This window comes from Vigna umbellata, chromosome 4 (genome assembly GCF_029865625.1).
Source record: "Vigna umbellata cultivar VRB3 chromosome 4, Vumbellata_1.0, whole genome shotgun sequence".
Classification (NCBI taxonomy): Eukaryota; Viridiplantae; Streptophyta; class Magnoliopsida; order Fabales; family Fabaceae; genus Vigna; species Vigna umbellata.
The window spans coordinates 19,862,712-19,868,896 of record NC_142168.1 but is presented as its reverse complement, the minus strand read 5'-3'; positions in this window follow the sequence as shown (position 1 = coordinate 19,868,896).

Here is a 6,185-nt window from a genome sequence, read left to right as displayed (position 1 = left end):
AATTCGAATTGTGATTTTGCTACCTATTTGCGAGTTAATTTTGGTGAAATGGGTAAAATCGTGAAAGAAACTAATCATGGGTATGACGTGATTTTGCGAGTCACTCTGCAGAGAAAGAAAGAAAACACATGTTAAGTTCGAAATCCCTCTTCCTCATACGAAACCTAATTTATCTGCTCACATTCGAACCTCTTTCTGTATTATGTGTCTTTCCTGCAACTTCCGGCAACAAAATGATTATTGGAGGTAGGAGTTGATGGATGGAAGGATACCCAAAGTTTTTCTTCTTTTCTTCTAATTACTCTTTGGTTCAGAAATTGTAATTCTTCTATTTAAAAACTCTACACATTCTTTTACTACATAACTTTTATATATTCTGATGGTGTTGTTATCAAATTAACAGTTTCTTTATACTACTAGCTTTCCCCATAACTTTTTTTCCATAAAAAAAACAGAAATTAGTAATTAAAAATTTATAAATTAATCATTTTAAATATCATATAAAACGATTTTGTTAAAAAATCCATTATTAGGTTTTAAATATTACAAAAAATTTAACAAATTTAAAGAAATTAAAGCACCTATTTTTTTTTTACTCAAGTGTATTTCCAATATTATTTATAATATTTTGTTAATTTTATTTACCTTAATCATGCATTCATTTTCATTTTTTATAGCTTTAATGATTTTGGTTATTATTCTAAAATAGGTTTCTTAGTCTCTTTTTTATCAATTTGGTCCTTATTTTTTAAAGGTTTAATACCTCTTTTGGTCCCTGAAAGGGGGCAAATGTTCAATTCGGTCTACCTTTTTTTAGAAGTTCAATGTGGTCCCAACTTTTGTAAAAAGTGTGCAATCAAGTCCTTTTTGGAAACGGCGTTGAGTTTTTAACGGAGCAGCTGACAGGGTGGACTGAAGTTAGCTACGTGGCTGTGTGTGGGTAATGGGTAGGGTCATACGTGGCTGTGAGAGGGTAAATGTGATAATATTACTGAGGTTAAGAAATCAGAAGTTAGGGTTTGAGTTGCAGAGAAATTGGTAATTTGGGATTTATCATCGTGGAGGAAGTGTGTTGAAATCTGAAGCGCGAATTGGATACCGGAAATCTGAAGCTCAAATTGGAAACCGCAAATCAGGTTAGGGTTTATGTTTGATAATTTTATGACATGTAGTTGTTGTATATGTTATCACTGTTGTCGCTTTATAGGGGGTTTAAGTAGGGGTGAAAAGTTGTCTTGTTTTGATGGTTGATAGTGGTCCCATAGATATTAGTTTAACTTAAATTAGTGGTCCCCGTTTGCATTTGCAGGGTTGGGGTAGGGATGGGTGAAGACATGTTTCAGGTTGTGGTCCATCACGGTGGGACCTTGATCAAAGAAGTCCCCTTTAAGTATATGGGCGGGGAGATAGTTTATTGGGACGTAGATCCCGATAAATTGTGTTATTTTGGAGTATTAGGTTCACTTAAAGATCTGGGTTACATGGAAGTAAAAGAATTATATTACAATATCCAACATGTTTTACATAAGCTTGATGATGATAAAGGAGCTATGAACATGATGAAGGTGGCTAATTATTTGGGGAAAGTGAACCTGTATGTTGTGCATGGGGTGGACGAACCAGCTATTGTAGAAAATGATGACAATGAGATTTTGTACCTATGTGAAGGTCCAGCAGACAGTGGTGAGGGTAGTGACGTTGGAGGAGAAGCACATGTTGAGGGTGACAAGGAGGATGCTGAGAATGAAAATGTCTGGGAGGATGACAAGGAGGATGCAGAAGATGTTGAGGTTGCAGTGGAGGTTGAGAATGAGGACAGAGTTGAGCTTGAAAATGATGGATTAGTGGAAGTGCACATTGAGGATGGAAGGGAGGTTGAAAGTGAAGAAGAATTGGAAGTGGACATTGAGGAGGGAGGGGAGGTTCCTACTGAACAAGAAGTGGAAGTGGACATTGAGGATGGAGGGGAGGTTCATATTGAACAAGAATTGGAAGCGGACATTGAGGATGGAGGGGAGCTTCATACTGAAGAAGAATTGGAAGTGGACGTGGACAGTGATGATGAACCGGGAATGGATGATCTGAGTGGTGATGAATATGTGGATGCAGACAATGATCAAGAAACCCAACAACAATGCAGGGGTTTGTCAGATGATGATTGGGAGTCTGATATGCTTGTAACTCCTGAAAACAGTTCAAGTGAGGAGGATGACAACGAGGATAGAGTATGTATGGGTGGTTTCTCAAAATATGCAAAACAGAAGTCCATGGCAGATTACAAGTGGCAAGTGGGCACCATTTTCAGTGGAAGGAAGAGTTTAAGGATGCTATTAGAAGGTATGTTGTTCATGCTGGGAGGGATCTAAATTTTGTGAAGAATGATAAGCGTAGGGTGAGGGTGCGCTGCATGGGTGGCCAAGGGAAGTGCCCATGGGTAGCTTACTGTGGGTACTTGCCATCACGCAAAATTTGGCAATTAAGGAAGATAATTGATACTCACGGTTGTAGTAGGCAACTTAACATCAAACTAATGAATGCTCAGTGGTTGAGTGAAGAAATAGATAGGTCTTTAGTTGAGAATCCTAATTTAAAGGTGAATGATATTCGTACTAAAGCATTAAGAAAATGGAATTGCAGAAAGTGGATGATTAGTGTCATTCCATGCTGTCATGCAATTGTAGCAATGAACTTCTCCAACGTTGATCCACAGACTTTTGTCCCCAATGTGTTCACAAGATCCACCTATGAAGAGGTGTATGCGTCCATAATTTTTCCACTCAATGGCCACCTACTATGGGAAACCACAAATTTCAATGATGTACTACCACCACTGATCAGGAAGATGCCTGGGAGGCCAAAGAAAAATAGGAGGTTGGAAGCATGGGAGCTAACTAAAGATCACACTCAAATGCGTGTTGGTGGCCATAGGAAAAAATGTGGTATTTGTCGTCAGATGGGGCACAACAAGAATAACTGCCCTATAAAGCCCCAGCCAGCAGAAACAACACAACCATCATAGCCACCTCCAAGTTCCCCAACCCCTGAACCATCACAGCCATCAAGTCCCCAATCATCCCGGCCAACAAAATGCAAAGTCAGAAGAAAAGATACTTAGATGAAATTGGGTTATTAGATAGTTAAATTACATGGTGGTGTAATATGTACTGTTTGTTACATGGTGGTGTAATAGATACTTACTTACTGAACTGATTTTATGTATTTCTTTTATGTGTCGTAATGAATGAAACTGGTTTTATGTTTTTGTTTTATGTATTTGTTTTATGTGCCATTATTCAGCATCATATGCATTATTGGGGTGACCTTTGTGAACAGTTTTAAAGCAAATGGGGGACTCATTTCAACATTTTTAAAACATCAGGGGACTGATTTCAACATTGTTAAAACATCAGGGGGACTGATTTGAACATTAATCACTGAAATTAACTCATTAAAATAGTCAATACGTAATACATTGAATTGCTTAATTGATCTTACACCTTTCAAAACATAGGATGTTACAATCTAACTAAATCAACCTAAATAAAACCTGAACAAGGCACACCACAATACACACACACAAAGCTACAACTAAGATCTTCATCATTTTCTGCAAGTCCTTCACTGAATTTTCCAACTGACTTATCCTCCTCACCATTTGCAATCTTTTTCATCAACTTTCTCTTCAACACACCACTTGAAAAAGTTACACGAGCTGCCAATTGAAGATCCAACCTGTTATTCACCAAGTTAGGGAATCTATCAACAAATGCATCAATTCAAAAAAACTTTAACTCAAAAGGGTATACTTCAAACCTTGTAACGTGGACAACCCCAGAAATTTCTCCCAGCATTCTTCGTAGTTCTCGCCACTTTGGTTACAGCAACATCACCACAGTAACAAGTAGGATTATCCCACCTCCTCTCACACCACAACCATGGGACCACCCAGAAGATCCTTTGCCCCAACTTCTCGAACACGACGAACACCCTTCAGAAGAAGTCATTCGTATCTCAAATTACCAATTTCTCTGCAACTCAAACCCTAACTTCTGATTTCTTAACCTCAGTAATATTATCACATTTACCCTCTCACAGCCACGTATGACCCTCTCACAGCCACGTATTACCCACACACAGCCACGTAGCTAACTTCAGTCCACCCTGTCAACTGCTCCGTTAAAAACTCAACGTCGTTTCCAAAAAGGACTTGATTGCACACTTTTTACAAAAGTTAGGACCACATTGAACTTCTAAAAAAAGGTAGGACCGAATTGAACATTTCCCTCTTTCGAGGGACCAAAAGAGGTATTAAACCATTTTTAAAATTTGGAACAATTAGATTTTTGTCATTAGTTTCAAACTAATATCATTAAAGAGGTGTCATGTACCATCTCGTGGTATTTTTAAATTTTTTAAATATTTTTTAATTATTTTATTTCATTTTTATTTTTTAAAAATTTAAAAGAAAACTATCACGTGTCAAAGTTGACATTGTGCTACGTGTTAGTGACAATGTGATGTGACACCGATAGGTCGCTTGTCTCATGACATTGAAATTTTTATTTTTATAGTTTCCTCAATCATATTATTTAGGTTCGATGATTTCATTTGTTGCTCATTCATACTATCAATGTTATCATACTGTCATTGTCACATGACATAATGTTGGCTTAACATGTGGAAAATTTTTTATTTTTCAAAAATAAATTAAAAAAATAAAAATAAAAAAATATTTAAAAAATTCAGAAAAACCACGAATTGACATGTGACACTCTTTTTAACGATGTTAGTATGGGACTAACGCCGAGGACCTAATTGGGTCAATTTTTCGAAAATAGGGACCTAATTGACACAAAAAAAGTGAGAAGGACCTAACTGAGAAAAGTCACCGAAAATAGGGGCTATCTGAATTATTAAACCTTTTTTATACTAAGGTTAGTTATAAAGTTATATAATTATTTGTTAAAATTAATAAGGATTTCTTAAAATATATAGTCTTGTGTATGTAAAAACTTAGAAAATGATATTTTAAAAGTGATAATATTTTAAAAATAGTGAACTTAATTATATTAATGTTAAAAGGTTTTAATATAAATAGTATTGTTATGAGTTTCATTATTTTAAAACATAAAATTTCTTTCTAAGTCACTTTTCTATAGTTCTAAGACTTCTTTTTAAGGATTTTTCTATCTATTTTATCTGATGGAAGAACCATAGCATTAATCCTTGCGATAAGTTCTTCAATTTGAACCAATTAGTTTCGTTCGTTTAAATTGAGTTTTAGCCATTTTTCTTAGTTTCTTTTTATTATGGGATGTATATGAGTCTTCTTCCACTTGCATGCATGTTTTTAGTCATTTATATAAATCTTTGTTGATCAATGATCATAATGATATGTATTGATCGTTCTTGTGATGTTTCTACCTGTAATAGATAGTTTTAATAAAAAGAACAAATTAAAGAAATAGAATATATTTTGAAGGGGTTTTAAAAGAAATAATAAAATAATAATATATGAGTGCAAGAATAGAAAAAGAAAACGTGAGTTTTCCAGTGGAAAAAAAGTAAAAGTTGTTACATAAAAGAGAAACAAAATGAGTACATATTTATAAGGGTTTTTAAGAAGTATATATATATATATATATATATATATATATATATATATATATATATATATATATATATATATATATATTAGGGTTTTGTTATCGGGGAAGTATAAATAGAAAGGAAAATGACACTTGAACAACCATTTTTGACAACATTTAGACACGCGCACACGTGTCAAAATCTGAGTGGTCCATTTTCATTTAATTTTTCCAACTGGACCACTCAGATTTTGACACGTGTGCGCGTGTCTAAATGTTGTCAAAAATGGTTGTTCAAGTATCATTTTCCAAATAGAAAAGAGGGAGAGGAATGTGGGAGAGGGAAGAGGAGAACAACCTTGAGAGTGTAAAGAGGCAAATAGATTACATATTCTACAAAGAAGGAAGCAATAGTGAAAGAAAAGAGACACCCTGTCACATCAAAAGTCATTGGGAGACCAGCCGAAGGAAGAGTGTTCATCATAACAAGAACAAAAGCTGAGAGGAAAGAAGATTCGAAGGATGAAAATGTTTTGGAATGAAAGTGCTCAGGAAATGTCTTGGGAATTATGAGAGTATATGAGGAAGGAATAACCA